This window comes from Plectropomus leopardus, chromosome 21 (assembly GCF_026936395.1).
Source record: "Plectropomus leopardus strain MGB_pleo_1.0 chromosome 21, ASM2693639v1, whole genome shotgun sequence".
Lineage (NCBI taxonomy): Eukaryota > Metazoa > Chordata > Actinopteri > Perciformes > Serranidae > Plectropomus > Plectropomus leopardus.
The window spans coordinates 15,080,071-15,095,977 of record NC_142196.1 but is presented as its reverse complement, the minus strand read 5'-3'; the positions used below and the strand labels follow the sequence as shown (position 1 = coordinate 15,095,977).

At 35.3% G+C, this 15,907-nt stretch overlaps 1 protein-coding gene across 3 annotated transcripts in view; it reads right to left on the bottom strand.

Moving 5' to 3' along the window:
• The window catches only part of slco5a1 (solute carrier organic anion transporter family member 5A1), an 82,220-nt gene that overhangs the window by 9,943 nt on the left and 56,370 nt on the right, over positions 1–15,907 (bottom strand). The gene's annotated exons all lie outside the window — the stretch shown is intronic.

Genomic DNA, 15,907 nt, shown 5'->3' with positions numbered 1-15,907 from the left:
TGCATGTTGAAAAAATGACAAAAAAGGCAAGGCTATAGTATGGCAAAAATGTCAAAATATGACATGTCCCAAAAACAGCTGAAAACAACTTAAAACAGCATAAAATAGCGTGCCAAGACACACCATTGCAGAGAATTTTGCAAAAACAACCAAAAACACCATAAAAATGCATGTTGAAAAAATGACCAAAAAGGCAAGGCTATAGTATGGCAAAAATGTCAAAATATGACATGTCCCAAAAACAGCTGAAAACAACTCAAAACAGCATAAAATAGCATGCCAAGACACACCATTGCATAGAGTTTTGCAAAAACAACCAAAAACACCATAAAAATGCATGTTGAAAAAATGACCAAAAAGGCAAGGCTATAGTATGGCAAAAATGTCAAAATATGACATGTCCCAAAAACAGCTGAAAACAACTCAAAACAGCATAAAATAGCGTGCCAAGACACGCCATTGCATAGAGTTTTGCAAAAACAGCAATAAACACCATAAAAATGCATGTTGAAAAAATGACCAAAAAGGCAAGGCTATAGTATGGCAAAAATGTCAAAATAGGACATGTCCCAAAAACAGCTGAAAACAACTCAAAACAGCATAAAATAGCGTGCCAAGACACGCCATAGCATAGAATTTTGCAAAAACAGCAATAAACACCATAAAAATGCATGTTGAAAAAATGAAAAAAAAGGCAAGGCTATAGTATGGCAAAAATGTCAAAATATGACATGTCCTAAAAACAGCTGAAAACAACTCAAAACAGCATAAAATAGCGTGCCAAGACACGCCATTGCACAGAATTTTGCAAAAACAACCAAAAACACCATAAAAATGCATGTTGAAAAAATGACCAAAAAGGCAAGGCTATAGTATGGCAAAAATGTCAAAATAGGACATGTCCCAAAAACAGCAGAAAACAACTCAAAACAGCATAAAATAGCGTGCCAAGACACGCCATAGCATAGAATTTTGCAAAACAGCAAAAACACCATAAAATGCATGTTGAAAAATGACAAAAAAGGCAAGGCTATAGTATGGAAAAAATGTCAAAATATGACATGTCCCAAAAACAGCTGAAAACAACTCAAAACAGCATAAAATAGCGTGCCAAGACACGCCATTTCATGGAATTTTGCAAAAACAGCAAAAAACACCATAAAAATGCATGTTGAAAAAATGACCAAAAAGGCAAGGCTATAGTATGGCAAAAATGTCAAAATAGGACATGTCCCAAAAACAGCTGAAAACAACTCAAAACAGCATAAAATAGCGTGCCAAGACACGCCATAGCATAGAATTTTGCAAAAATGGACCAAAACACCATAAAATGCATGTTGAAAAATGACAAAAAGGCAAGGCTATAGTATGGCAAAAATGTCAAAATAGGACATGTCCCAAAAACAGCAGAAAACAACTCAAAACAGCATAAAATAGCGTGCCAAGACACGCCATAGCATAGAATTTTGCAAAAATGGACCAAAACACCATAAAAATGCATATTGAAAAAATGACCAAAAAGGCAAGGCTATAGTATGGCAAAAATGTCAAAATAGGACATGTTCCAAAAACAGCAGAAAACAACTGATAACAGCATAAAATAGCGTGTCAAGACACGCCATAGCATAGAATTTTGCAAAAACAGCAATAAACACCATAAAAATGCATGTTGAAAAAATGACCAAAAAGGCAAGGCTATAGTATGGCAAAAATGTCAAAATATGACATGTCCCCAAAACAGCTAAAAACAACTCAAAACAGCATAAAATAGCGTGCCAAGCCACGCCATAGCATAGAATTTTGCAAAAATGGACCAAAACACCATAAAAATGCATGTTGAAAAAATGACAAAAAAGGCAAGGCTATAGTATGGCAAAAATGTCAAAATAGGACATGTCCCAAAAACAGCTGAAAACAACTGAAAACAGCATAAAATAGCGTGCCAAGACACGCCATAGCATAGAATTTTGCAAAAATGGACCAAAACACCATAAAAATGCATGTTGAAAAAATGACAAAAAAGGCAAGGCTATAGTATGGCAAAAATGTCAAAATAGGACATGTCCCAAAAACAGCTGAAAACAACTCAAAACAGCATAAAATAGCGTGCCAAGACACGCCATAGCATAGAATTTTGCAAAAACAGCAAAAAACACCATAAAAATGCATGTTGAAAAAATGACCAAAAAGGCAAGGCTATAGTATGGCAAAAATGTCAAAATATGACATGTCCCAAAAACAGCTGAAAACAACTCAAAACAGCATAAAATAGCGTGCCAAGACACGCCATAGCAGAGAATTTTGCAAAAACAACCAAAAACACCATAAAAATGCATGTTGAAAAAATGACAAAAAAGGCAAGGCTATAGTATGGCAAAAATGTCAAAATATGACATGTCCCAAAAACAGCTGAAAACAACTCAAAACAGCATAAAATAGCGTGCCAAGACACGCCATTGCATGGAATTTTGCAAAAACAGCAAAAAACACCATAAAAATGCATGTTGAAAAAATTACAAAAAAGGCAAGGCTATAGTATGGCAAAAATGTCAAAATAGGACATGTCCCAAAAACAGCTGAAAACAACTCAAAACAGCATAAAATAGCGTGCCAAGACACGCCATTGCATAGAATTTTGCAAAAATGGACCAAAACACCATAAAAATGCATGTTGAAAAAATGACAAAAAAGGCAAGGCTATAGTATGGCAAAAATGTCAAAATAGGACATGTCCCAAAAACAGCTGAAAACAACTCAAAACAGCATAAAATAGCGTGCCAAGACACGCCATAGCATAGAATTTTGCAAAAACAGCAATAAACACCATAAAAATGCATGTTGAAAAAATGACCAAAAAGGCAAGGCTATAGTATGGCAAAAATGTCAAAATAGGACATGTCCCAAAACAGCTGAAAACAACTCAAAACAGCATAAAATATCGTGCCAAGACACGCCATAGCATAGAATTTTGCAAAACAGCAAAAAACACCATAAACATGCATGTTGAATAAATGACCAAAAAGGCAAGGCTATAGTATGGCAAAAATGTCAAAATATGACATGTCCCCAAAACAGCTGAAAACAACTCAAAACAGCATAAAATAGCGTGCCAAGACACGCCATTGCATGGAATTTTGCAAAAACAGCAAAAAACACCATAAAAATGCATGTTGAAAAAATTACAAAAAAGGCAAGGCTATAGTATGGCAAAAATGTCAAAATAGGACATGTCCCAAAAACAGCTGAAAACAACTGAAAACAGCATAAAATAGCGTGCCAAGACACGCCATTGCATAGAATTTTGCAAAAATGGACCAAAACACCATAAAAATGCATGTTGAAAAATGACAAAAAGGCAAGGCTATAGTATGGCAAAAATGTCAAAATAGGACATGTCCCAAAAACAGCTGAAAACAACTCAAAACAGCATAAAATAGCGTGCCAAGACACGCCATAGCATAGAATTTTGCAAAAACAACCAAAACACCAAAAAAATGCATATTGAAAAAATGACCAAAAAGGCAAGGCTATAGTATGGCAAAAATGTCAAAATATGACATGTCCCAAAAACAGCTGAAAACAACTCAAAACAGCATAAAATAGCGTGCCAAGACACACCATAGCGGAGAATTTAGCAAAAACGGACCAAAAACACCATAAAAATGCATGTTGAAAAAATGACCAAAAAGGCAAGGCTATAGTATGGCAAAAATGTCAAAATAGGACATGTCCCAAAAACAGCTGAAAACAACTCAAAACAGCATAAAATAGCGTGCCAAGACACGCCATAGCATAGAATTTTGCAAAAATGGACCAAAACACCATAAAAATGCATGTTGAAAAAATGAAAAAAAAGGCAAGGCTATAGTATGGCAAAAATGTCAAAATAGGACATGTCCCAAAAACAGCTGAAAACAACTCAAAACAGCATAAAATAGCGTGCCAAGACACGCCATAGCATAGAATTTTGCAAAAACAGCAAAAAACACCATAAAAATGCATGTTGAAAAAATGACCAAAAAGGCAAGGCTATAGTATGGCAAAAATGTCAAAATAGGACATGTCCCAAAAACAGCTGAAAACAACTCAAAACAGCATAAAATAGCGTGCCAAGACACGCCATTGCATAGAATTTTGCAAAAATGGACCAAAACACCATAAAAATGCATGTTGAAAAAATGACAAAAAAGGCAAGGCTATAGTATGGCAAAAATGTCAAAATAGGACATGTCCCAAAAACAGCTGAAAACAACTCAAAACAGCATAAAATAGCGTGCCAAGACACGCCATAGCAGAGAATTTTGCAAAAACAGCAATAAACACCACAAAAATGCATGTTGAAAAAATGACCAAAAAGGCAAGGCTATAGTATGGCAAAAATGTCAAAATAGGACATGTCCCAAAAACAGCTGAAAACAACTCAAAACAGCATAAAATAGCGTGCCAAGACACGCCATAGCATAGAATTTTGCAAAACAGCAATAAACACCATAAAAATGCATGTTGAAAAATGACCAAAAAGGCAAGGCTATAGTATGGCAAAAATGTCAAAATATGACATGTCCCAAAAACAGCTGAAAACAACTCAAAACAGCATAAAATAGCGTGCCAAGACACGCCATAGCATAGAATTTTGCAAAAACAGCAAAAAACACCATAAAAATGCATGTTGAAAAAATGACCAAAAAGGCAAGGCTATAGTATGGCAAAAATGTCAAAATAGGACATGTCCCAAAAACAGCTGAAAACAACTCAAAACAGCATAAAATAGCGTACAAGACACGCCATTGCATGGAATTTTGCAAAACAGCAAAAACACCATAAAAATGCATGTTGAAAAAATTACAAAAAGGCAAGGCTATAGTATGGCAAAATGTCAAAATAGGACATGTCCCAAAAACAGCTGAAAACAACTGAAAACAGCATAAAATAAGCGTACAAGACACGCCATTGCATAGAATTTTGCAAAATGGACCAAAACACCATAAAATGCATGTTGAAAAATGACAAAAAGGCAAGGCTATAGTATGGCAAAAATGTCAAAATAGGACATGTCCCAAAAACAGCTGAAAACAACTCAAAACAGCATAAAATAGCGTGCCAAGACACGCCATAGCATAGAATTTTGCAAAAACAGCAATAAACACCATAAAAATGCATGTTGAAAAATGACCCAAAAAGCAAGGCTATAGTAAGGCGAAAATGCCAAAAAATGACATGTCCCACAAACAGATTAAAACAGCTGAAAATTGCATAAAATAGCGTGCCGAGACACGCCATAGCATAAAATGTTGCAAAAATAGCAAAAAACACCATAAAATGCATGTTGAAAAATGACCAAAAGGCAAGGCTATAGTATGGCAAAAATGTCAAAATATGACATGTCCCAAAAACAGCTGAAAACAACTGAAAACAGCATAAAATAGCGTGCCAAGACACGCCATTGCATAGAATTTTGCAAAAACAGACAAAAACACCATAAAAATGCATGTTGAAAAATTACAAAAAAGGCAAGGCTATAGTATGGCAAAAATGTCAAAATAGGACATGTCCCAAAAACAGCTGAAAACAACTGAAAACAGCATAAAATAGCGTGCCAAGACACGCCATTGCATAGAATTTTGCAAAAATGGACCAAAACACCATAAAAATGCATGTTGAAAAAATGACAAAAAAGGCAAGGCTATAGTATGGCAAAAATGTCAAAATAGGACATGTCCCAAAAACAGCTGAAAACAACTCAAAACAGCATAAAATAGCGTGCCAAGACACGCCATAGCATAGAATTTTGCAAAAACAGCAAAAAACACCATAAAATGCATGTTGAAAAATGACCAAAAAGGCAAGGCTATAGTATGGCAAAAATGTCAAAATATGACATGTCCCAAAAACAGCTGAAAACAACTCAAAACAGCATAAAATAGTGTGCCAAGACATGCCATTACATAGAATTTTGCAAAAACAACCAAAAACACCATAAAAATGCATGTTGAAAAAATGACAAAAAAGGCAAGGCTATAGTATGGAAAAAATGTCAAAATATGACATGTCCCAAAAACAGCTGAAAACAACTCAAAACAGCATAAAATAGCGTGCCAAGACACACCATAGCGGAGAATTTAGCAAAAACGGACCAAAAACACCATAAAAATGCATGTTGAAAAAATGACCAAAAAGGCAAGGCTATAGTATGGCAAAAATGTCAAAATATGACATGTCCCAAAAACAGCTGAAAACAACTCAAAACAGCATAAAATAGCATGCCAAGACACACCATTGCATAGAGTTTTGCAAAAACAGCAATAAACACCATAAAAATGCATGTTGAAAAAATGACCAAAAAGGCAAGGCTATAGTATGGCAAAAATGTCAAAATAGGACATGTCCCAAAAACAGCTGAAAACAACTCAAAACAGCATAAAATAGCGTGCCAAGACACGCCATAGCATAGAATTTTGCAAAAACAGCAAAAACACCATAAAAATGCATGTTGAAAAATGACCAAAAAGGCAAGGCTATAGTATGGCAAAAATGTCAAAATATGACATGTCCCAAAAACAGCTGAAAACAACTCAAAACAGCATAAAATAGCGTGCCAAGACACGCCATTGCATGGAATTTTGCAAAAACAGCAAAAAACACCATAAAAATGCATGTTGAAAAAATTACAAAAAAGGCAAGGCTATAGTATGGCAAAAATGTCAAAATAGGACATGTCCCAAAAACAGCTGAAAACACATCAAAACAGCATAAAATAGCGTGCCAAGACACGCCATAGCATAGAATTTTGCAAAAACAGCAAAAAACACCATAAAAATGCATGTTGAAAAAATGACCAAAAAGGCAAGGCTATAGTATGGCAAAAATGTCAAAATAGGACATGTCCCAAAAACAGCTGAAAACAACTCAAAACAGCATAAAATAGCGTGCCAAGACACGCCATAGCATAGAATTTTGCAAAAACAGCAATAAACACCATAAAATGCATGTTGAAAAATGACCAAAAGGCAAGGCTATAGTATGGCAAAAATGTCAAAATATGACATGTCCCAAAAACAGCTGAAAACAACTCAAAACAGCATAAAATAGCGTGCCAAGACACGCCATTGGATGGAATTTTGCAAAAACAGCAAACAACACCATAAAAATGCATGTTGAAAAAATTACAAAAAAGGCAAGGCTATAGTATGGCAAAAATGTCAAAATATGACATGTCCCAAAAACAGCTGAAAACAACTCAAAACAGCGTAAAATAGCGTGCCAAGACACGCTATAGCAGAGAATTTTGTAAAAATGGACCAAAACACCATAAAAATGCATGTTGAAAAAATGACAAAAAAGGCAAGGCTATAGTAAGGCAAAAATGTCAAAATATGACATGTCTCAAAAACAGCTGAAAACACCTCAAAACAACATAAAATAGCATGCAAGACACGCCATAGCAGAGAATTTTGCAAAACAGCAAAAACACCATAAAAATGCATGTTGAAAAATGACCAAAAAGGCAAGGCTATAGTATGGCAAAATGTCAAAATAGGACATGTCCCAAAAACAGCTGAAAACAACTCAAAACAGCATAAAGTAGCGTGCCAAGACACGCCATAGCATAGAATTTTGCAAAAACAGCAATAAACACCATAAAAATGCATGTTGAAAAATGACCAAAAAGGCAAGGCTATAGTATGGCAAAATGTCAAAATAGGACATGTCCCAAAAACAGCTGAAAACAACTCAAAACAGCATAAAATAGCGTGCCAAGACACGCCATAGCATAGAATTTTGCAAAACAGCAAAAAACACCATAAAATGCATGTTGAAAAAATGACAAAAAAGGCAAGGCAAAAATGTCAAAATATGACATGTCCCAAAAACAGCTGAAAACACCTCAAAACAGCATAAAATAGCGTGCAAAGTCACGCCATAGCATAGTATTTTGCAAAACAGCAAAAACACCATAAAAATGCATGTTGAAAAATTACAAAAAGGCAAGGCTATAGTATGGCAAAAATGTCAAAATAGGACATGTCCCAAAAACAGCTGAAAACAACTCAAAACAGCATAAAATAGCGTACAAGACACGCCATTGCATAGAAGTTTGCAAAAATGGACCAAAACACCATAAAAATGCATGTTGAAAAAATGACAAAAAAGGCAAGGCTATAGTATGGCAAAATGTCAAAATAGGACATGTCCCAAAACAGCTGAAAACAACTCAAAACAGCATAAAATAGCGTACAAGACACGCCATAGCATAGAATTTTGCAAAAACAGCAATAAACACCATAAAAATGCATGTTGAAAAATGAACAAAAAGGCAAGGCTATAGTATGGCAAAATGTCAAAATAGGACATGTCCCAAAAACAGCTGAAAACAACTCAAAACAGCATAAAATATCGTACAAGACACGCCATAGCATAGAATTTTGCAAAAACAGCAAAAACACCATAAAAATGCATGCTGAAAAAATGACCAAAAAGGCAAGGCTATAGTATGGCAAAAATGTCAAAATATGACATGTCCCCAATACAGCTGAAAACAACTCAAAACAGCATAAAATAGCGTGCCAAGACACGCCATTGCATGGAATTTTGCAAAAACAGCAAAAAACACCATAAAAATGCATGTTGAAAAATTACAAAAAGGCAAGGCTATAGTATGGCAAAATGTCAAAATAGGACATGTCCCAAAAAACAGCTGAAAACAACTGAAAACAGCATAAAATAGCGTACAAGACACGCCATTGCATAGAATTTTGCAAAATGGACCAAAACACCATAAAATGCATGTTGAAAAATGACAAAAAGGCAAGGCTATAGTATGGCAAAATGTCAAAATAGGACATGTCCCAAAAACAGCTGAAAACAACTCAAAACAGCATAAAATAGCGTACAAGACACGCCATAGCATAGAATTTTGCAAAACAGCAAAAAACACCATAAAAATGCATGTTGAAAAATGACCAAAAAGGCAAGGCTATAGTATGGCAAAAATGTCAAAATATGACATGTCCCAAAAACAGCTGAAAACAACTCAAAACAGCATAAAATAGTGTGCCAAGACATGCCATTACATAGAATTTTGCAAAAACAACCAAAAACACCATAAAAATGCATGTTGAAAAAATGACAAAAAAGGCAAGGCTATAGTATGGAAAAAATGTCAAAATATGACATGTCCCAAAAACAGCTGAAAACAACTCAAAACAGCATAAAATAGCGTGCCAAGACACACCATAGCGGAGAATTTAGCAAAAACAGAACAAAAACACCAAAAAAATGCATGTTGAAAAAATGACCAAAAAGGCAAGGCTATAGTATGGCAAAATGTCAAAATATGACATGTCCCAAAAACAGCTGAAAACAACTCAAAACAGCATAAAATAGCATGCCTAGACACACCATTGCATAGAGTTTTGCAAAACAGCAATAAACACCATAAAAATGCATGTTGAAAAAATGACAAAAAAGGCAAGGCTATAGTATGGCAAAATGTCAAAATAGGACATGTCCCAAAAACAGCTGAAAACAACTTAAAACAGCATAAAATAGCGTGCCAAGACACGCCATAGCATAGAATTTTGCAAAACAGCAAAAACACCATAAAATGCATGTTGAAAAATGACCAAAAGGCAAGGCTATAGTATGGCAAAATGTCAAAATATGACATGTCCCAAAAACAGCTGAAACAACTCAAAACAGCATAAAATAGCGTACAAGACACGCCATTGCATGGAATTTTGCAAAAACAGCAAAAAACACCATAAAAATGCATGTTGAAAAAATTACAAAAAAGGCAAGGCTATAGTATGGCAAAAATGTCAAAATAGGACATGTCCCAAAAACAGCTGAAAACAACTCAAAACAGCATAAAATAGCGTGCCAAGACACGCCATAGCATAGAATTTTGCAAAAACAGCAAAAACACCATAAAAATGCATGTTGAAAAATGACCAAAAAGGCAAGGCTATAGTATGGCAAAAATGTCAAAATAGGACATGTCCCAAAAACAGCTGAAAACAACTCAAAACAGCATAAAATAAGCGTGCCAAGACACGCCATAGCATAGAATTTTGCAAAAACAGCAATAAACACCATAAAAATGCATGTTGAAAAATGACCAAAAAGGCAAGGCTATAGTATGGCAAAAATGTCAAAATATGACATGTCCCAAAAACAGCTGAAAACAACTCAAAACAGCATAAAATAGCGTACAAGACACGCCATTGGATGGAATTTTGCAAAACAGCAAACAACACCATAAAATGCATGTTGAAAAATTACAAAAAGGCAAGGCTATAGTATGGCAAAAATGTCAAAATAGGACATGTCCCAAAAACAGCTGAAAACAACTCAAAACAGCATAAAATAGCGTACAAGACACGCCATAGCATAGAATTTTGCAAAATGGACCAAAACACCATAAAAATGCATGTTGAAAAAATGACCAAAAAGGCAAGGCTATAGTATGGCAAAATGTCAAAATAGGACATGTCCCAAAAACAGCTGAAAACAACTCAAAACAGCATAAAATAGCGTGCCAAGACACGCCATAGCATAGAATTTTGCAAAAACAGCAAAAACACCATAAAAATGCATGTTGAAAAATGACCAAAAAGGCAAGGCTATAGTATGGCAAAATGTCAAAATAGGACATGTCCCAAAAACAGTAGAAAACAACTCAAAACAGCATAAAATAGCGTGCCAAGACACGCCATTGCATAGAATTTTGCAAAAACAGCAATAAACGCCATAAAAATGCATATTGAAAAAATGACCAAAAAGGCAAGGCTATAGTATGGCAAAAATGTCAAAATATGACATGTCCCAAAAATAGCTAAAAACAACTGAAAACAGCATAAAATAGCGTGCCAAGCCACGCCATAGCAGAGAATTTTGCAAAAACAACCAAAAACACCATAAAAATGCATGTTGAAAAAATGACAAAAAAGGCAAGGCTATAGTATGGCAAAAATGTCAAAATAGGACATGTCCCAAAAACAGCTGAAAACAACTCAAAACAGATAAAGTAGCGTGCCAAGACACGCCATAGCATAGAATTTTGCAAAACAGCAATATACACCATAAAAATGCATGTTGAAAAATGACCAAAAAGGCAAGGCTATAGTATGGCAAAATGTCAAAATAGGACATGTCCCAAAAACAGCAGAAAACAACTCAAAACAGCATAAAATAGCGTGCCAAGACACGCCATTGCATAGAATTTTGCAAAAATGGACCAAAACACCATAAAAATGCATGTTGAAAAAATGACAAAAAAGGCAAGGCTATAGTATGGCAAAAATGTCAAAATAGGACATGTCCCAAAAACAGCTGAAAACAACTCAAAACAGCATAAAATAGCGTACAAGACACGCCATAGCATAGAATTTTGCAAAAACAACCAAAACACCATAAAAATGCATATTGAAAAAATGACCAAAAAGGCAAGGCTATAGTATGGCAAAAATGTCAAAATAGGACATGTCCCAAAAACAGCTGAAAACAACTCAAAACAGCATAAAATAGCATGCCAAGACACGCCATTGCATAGAATTTTGCAAAAATGGACCAAAACACCATAAAATGCATGTTGAAAAATGACAAAAAAGGCAAGGCTATAGTATGGCAAAATGTCAAAATAGGACATGTCCCAAAAACAGCTGAAAACAACTCAAAACAGCATAAAGTAGCGTACAAGACACGCCATAGCATAGAATTTTGCAAAAACAGCAATAAACACCATAAAATGCATGTTGAAAAATGACCAGAAAGGCAAGGCTATAGTATGGCAAAATGTCAAAATAGGACATGTCCCAAAAACAGCAGAAAACAACTCAAAACAGCAAAAAATAGCGTGCCAAGACACGCCATTGCATAGAATTTTGCAAAAATGGACCAAAACACCATAAAAATGCATGTTGAAAAAATGAAAAAAAAGGCAAGGCTATAGTATGGCAAAAATGTCAAAATAGGACATGTCCCAAAAACAGCTGAAAATAACTCAAAACAGCATAAAATAGCGTGCCAAGACACGCCATAGCGTAGAATTTTGCAAAACAGCAAAAACACCATAAAAATGCATGTTGAAAAATGACCAAAAAGGCAAGGCTATAGTATGGCAAAATGTCAAAATAGGACATGTCCCAAAAACAGCTGAAAACAACTCAAAACAGCATAAAATAGCATGCCAAGACACGCCATTGCATAGAATTTTGCAAAATGGACCAAAACACCATAAAATGCATGTTGAAAAATGACAAAAAAGGCAAGGCTATAGTATGGCAAAATGTCAAAATAGGACATGTCCCAAAAACAGCTGAAAACAACTCAAAACAGCATAAAATAGCGTGCCAAGACACGCCATAGCATAGAATTTTGCAAAACAGCAAAAACACCATAAAAATGCATGTTGAAAAAATGACCAAAAAGGCAAGGCTATAGTATGGCAAAATGTCAAAATAGGACATGTCCCAAAAACAGCTGAAAACAACTCAAAACAGCATAAAATAGCATGCCAAGACACGCCATTGCATAGAATTTTGCAAAAATGGACCAAAACACCATAAAAATGCATGTTGAAAAAATGACAAAAAAGGCAAGGCTATAGTATGGCAAAAATGTCAAAATAGGACATGTCCCAAAAACAGCTGAAAACAACTCAAAACAGCATAAAATATCGTGCCAAGACACGCCATAGCATAGAATTTTGCAAAACAGCAATAAACACCATAAAAATGCATGTTGAAAAATGACCAGAAAGGCAAGGCTATAGTATGGCAAAAATGTCAAAATAGGACATGTCCCAAAAACAGCAGAAAACAACTCAAAACAGCATAAAATAGCGTACAAGACACGCCATTGCATAGAATTTTGCAAAAATGGACCAAAACACCATAAAAATGCATGTTGAAAAATGAAAAAAAGGCAAGGCTATAGTATGGCAAAATGTCAAAATAGGACATGTCCCAAAAACAGCTGAAAACAACTCAAAACAGCATAAAATAGCGTGCCAAGACACGCCATAGCATAGAATTTTGCAAAAATGGACCAAAACACCATAAAAATGCATGTTGAAAAAATGACCAAAAAGGCAAGGCTATAGTATGGCAAAAATGTCAAAATAGGACATGTCCCAAAAACAGCTGAAAACAACTCAAAACAGCATAAAATAGCGTGCCAAGACACGCCATTGCATAGAATTTTGCAAAAACAACAAAACACCATAAAATGCATGTTGAAAAATGACAAAAAGGCAAGGCTATAGTATGGCAAAAATGTCAAAATAGGACATGTCCCAAAAACAGCTGAAAACAACTCAAAACAGCATAAAATAGCGTGCCAAGACACGCCATTGCAGAGAATTTTGCAAAAATGGACCAAAACACCATAAAAATGCATGTTGAAAAAATGACCAAAAAGGTAAGGCTATAGTATGGCAAAAATGTCAAAATATGACATGTCCCAAAAACAGCTGAAAACAACTCAAAACAGCATAAAATAGCGTGCCAAGACACGCCATTGCATAGAATTTTGCAAAAATGGACCAAAACACCATAAAAATGCATGTTGAAAAAATGACAAAAAAGGCAAGGCTATAGTATGGCAAAAATGTCAAAATAGGACATGTCCCAAAAACAGCAGAAAACAACTCAAAACAGCATAAAGTAGCGTGCCAAGACACGCCATAGCATAGAATTTTGCAAAAACAGCAAAAAACACCATAAAAATGCATGTTGAAAAAATGACAAAAAAGGCAAGGCTATAGTATGGCAAATATGTCAAAATATGACATGTTATGATCCTGAGCTTTGAGCTCTAATCTCCTCCTCTCGCAGTCTGTGGATGTATGTATCTGTGTGTGTCTAACCATCCAATTGAGTTACAGCTGTCCCCAGAGGGCGTGTCCTTCCCGTTGGCTGGTGATTGGTGCGGATCGTTGGTGCCGGGCTCCAACAATCCAGGAGAGACCGCAGTTTTAAAAGTCTGGTGTGCTCTACTGATCGCGGCAGATACCACCCGTAGCGCCTTGTTTTTACGTTGTTGCTTGTGAATTGTGTAAAGTGTAAGAGAACTCTATTCCTGTGCATATCCCAGATTATGGCCAGGGTAAGACTAAAATACTGATTTTGTACTGCACTCAGCATAGGTTTTGTCAGTGTTTAGTTTCACTAGGTTCAGGGGTGCTGGTCATTTGTCTTTCTGTTTTTCACTGAGTCACGACAGTAGTTAGTTAGGTTCTGTTCAAGAGATATTTGCGTTATTTGTCTCTGTAATCTTTAGCTTTAGATAGTCAGCTACAGTTTTGCTTTAAGGAGTCCTCTTTTCATTATATCTATTTGAATGTTTTGACAGCACCTTGTGGCCCTTATCTGTTTTGCACATAATGTCGCCATGTTCTTTTTTTAAATAAATGCACCTTGATTCACAATCTCCTCCATCAGTTGTGTGTGAGTTACTTCCCTTTTCCCCATTGTCAGCTGGGTTTGTAACAGACATGTCCATAAAATCTTGAAAACAACTCAACACAGCATAAAATAGCTTGCCAAGACATGCCATTGCATACAATTTTGATAAAACGGCCAAAAACACCATAAAATGCATGTTGAAAAAATTATAAAAGAGGCAAGGCTATAGTATGGCAAAAATGTCAAAATAGGACATGTCCCAAAAACAGCAGAAAACAACTCAAAACAGCATAAAATAGCGTGCCAAGACACGCCATTGCATAGAATTTTGTAAAAAAGGACCAAAATACCATAAAAATGCATGTTGAAAAAATGACCAAAAAGGCAAGGCTATAGTATGGCAAAAATGTCAAAATATGACATGTCCCAAAAACAGCTGAAAACAACTCAAAACAGCATAAAGTAGCGTGCCAAGACACGCCATAGCATAGAATTTTGCAAAAACAGCAATAAACACCATAAAAATGCATGTTGAAAAAATGACAAAAAAGGCAAGGCTATAGTATGGCAAAAATGTCAAAATATGACATGTCCCAAAAACAGCTGAAAACAACTCAAAACAGCATAAAATAGCGTGCCAAGACACGCCATTGCATAGAATTTTGCAAAAATGGACCAAAACACCATAAAAATGCATGTTGAAAAAATGACAAAAAAGGCAAGGCTATAGTATGGCAAAAATGTCAAAATATGACATGTCCCAAAAACAGCTGAAAACAACTCAAAACAGCATAAAACATAAGCGTGCCAAGACACGCCATTGCATAGAATTTTGCAAAAACAGCAATAAACACCATAAAAATGCATGTTGAAAAATGACAAAAAGGCAAGGCTATAGTATGGCAAAATGTCAAAATATGACATGTCCCAAAAAACAGCTGAAAACAACTCAAAACAGCATAAAATAGCGTGCCAAGACACGCCATAGCATAGAATTTTGCAAAACAACCAATAAACACAATAAAAAAGAATGTTGAAAAAATGACAAAAAAGGCAAGGCTATAGTATGGCAAAAATGTCAAAATATGACATGTCCCAAAAACAGCTGAAAACAACTCAAAACAGCATAAAATAGCGTGCCAAGACACGCCATAGCATAGAATTTTGCAAAAACAACCAAAAACACCATAAAAATGCATGTTGAAAAAATGACAAAAAAAGCAAGGCTATAGTATGGCAAAAATGTCAAAATATGACATGTCCCAAAAACAGCTGAAAACAACTCAAAACACCAAAACATAGCGTGCCAAGACACGCCATTGCATAGAATTTTGTAAAAAAGGACCAAAACACCATAAAAATGCATGTTGAAAAAATGACAAAAAAAGCAAGGCTATAGTATGGCAAAAATGTCAAAATATGACATGTCCCAAAAACAGCTGAAAACAACTCAAAACAGCATAAAATAGCGTGCCAAGACACGCCATAGCATAGAATTTTGA